Source organism: Callithrix jacchus, chromosome 9, assembly GCF_049354715.1.
Source record: "Callithrix jacchus isolate 240 chromosome 9, calJac240_pri, whole genome shotgun sequence".
NCBI lineage: Eukaryota > Metazoa > Chordata > Mammalia > Primates > Cebidae > Callithrix > Callithrix jacchus.
The window spans coordinates 75,560,180-75,562,085 of record NC_133510.1 but is presented as its reverse complement, the minus strand read 5'-3'; the positions used below and the strand labels follow the sequence as shown (position 1 = coordinate 75,562,085).

The window sequence follows — 1,906 nt, the reverse complement described above, 5'->3', positions numbered from 1 at the left end:
GTTATGGCCACTAAGGCATAAGAAAAATTCTAATGTGCCTCCTCTTCCTTTTCCTTCTTTTTATAAAGTTCAGAACTTAGACCTAAAGCCTGAACTCTAAAATGTAAACCATAGGACAAAATACTACATACTGTGAGTGGGGAACCAGAAAGACAGAAAGGGAAACATCGAGCTGGTGGCATAAGCCCTGCCTGCCTTCCTTCAAGACCTTATATTATATAATGATAATGAGTATAACAATAACAACAACATATCCCCTCTTACTTAAGCCACAGTAGCAAAAGTGTGTGTTGGTTAGTTTGTTTATAACTGAATGTATTCTTGACTAATATAGAGAATCATTAGAAAGAAACAATGATGGAAGCACTAGTAGATGAAATTATACAGGGAGAGTTATAGAGTAAGATAAGATGACCTAGGCAGAATCAATCATGTAGGAACTAATATTTAGGAAAGAAGTGTCTAAATAAAAATAGTATTAAGAAATAAACAGAGAAGTAGAAACAAGTTGGTAGGCTGTGACACCACTGAATCTCAGTAAAGGTAGCATGCTTTAAAGCAGAGAGGGTTGTATGGAGTTAAGTGATGCAGACAGCGAAAGAAAGAAAACGTAAAACAGTCATTTACACTTAGCAACTAGTATTCCACTGGTGACCTTGGAAAGAGCAGTTTCAGTGAAATTTAGGCAGTGGAAGCCATTTCACAGCACATAAAAAAGTTGAACAAAAGGTGAAGAAATAGAGAAAAAGAGTGTACACATCTCTTGCAAAGACGGGGAGAAAGAAATCAATAGCGGTTGAGCAATGTAGATTAGTTGAGGATTTTATTTTATTTTATTTTTTCTTGTCTATTTCATAGATTTTTTTTTAAAGTTCAAAATACATACATATATACATACACATGTACAGACACAGGCACACCCAGAGTTGCTGCTGTTCTGCCTCCATTTAGAATGACAGGGGCCACTCAGGAGACAAGGAGCTGACCTCACCCATGGGGGTTTCAGACTTGATAAGAAGGAAGTCTCTGCTCAGAAGCTAAACTGGAGGTGATGGCAAGCCTCACCCCGATCCCTGCCCAAGACCACCCCCTGCAGGACAGGCCTGACAGGCGCGTGGCAGGGCAGAGCATACCTCAATGGGAGTCACAGGCCTTCTGTTCGGTGGCAGCGTCCACTGCAGAGGCTAGGCTGTGTTCCTGACCTTTTTCAGTCTTTCACGGATCAGCTCGGCAATGGCCCTCTGAGTCGTCTTTTTCAGTTTCTCCAGCTTCTTGGCCACATCTCTCTTGAGGTCCCAGTCAGGATTCCGAGGAGCGAGGTTGGCCAGATCCACCTCCTCGATGACGGGCTCGGGCTTGGCAGCCTCCAGCTGCTCCTTCACCTTCTCTTCCACGGCAACCGGTTTGGCCTGGGGCACCCTCCTCTTCTTCAGGTCCTCATCCTCTGGGACATAGTTCCGCAGTCTAAGTTCCCTGTGCTTCTCGCCTTCTTCCTCCTCTTCTCTAAGTTGCTTGGTCTTTGGCTCCCCATCTTCCTTGTCCTTGCGCCCATTTTTCTCCCGTAGGGCCTTCAGCCATTCCTTTCGCCGCAGTGCCTCTTCCTCTAGCCGGCCCACACCGGCCACAGTCGGCTCCATCTTGCCTGCCGACACCACGCCTTTTTTTCTCTGTTGAGGATTTTAAAAAGTGTTTTTATTGTTGGTGGTTGGACTGCTTACTGATTATTTGAAGTTGTCTCAGTGTTAATAGGAATAATATCCAACTGGGTGCACTTACTCATGCTAGTAATCCTAAGACTTTGGGAGGCCAAGGCGGGAGGACCACTTGAGCCCAAGAGTTTGAGGCTGCAATGTGTTATGTTGGCACCACTGCATTCCAGCCTGGGTAACAAACAGAGCAAGATGCT

General features: G+C 44.8%; 1 pseudogene across 1 annotated transcript; it reads right to left on the bottom strand.

Moving 5' to 3' along the window:
* Nucleotides 1-926: 926 nt before the first annotated feature.
* On the bottom strand, nt 927-1,650 carry LOC100415621 (coiled-coil domain-containing protein 12 pseudogene; annotated as a pseudogene). Its single transcript, XR_013522343.1, has one exon. The product of XR_013522343.1 is annotated as a coiled-coil domain-containing protein 12 pseudogene (transcript).
* Nucleotides 1,651-1,906: the final 256 nt, after the last annotated feature.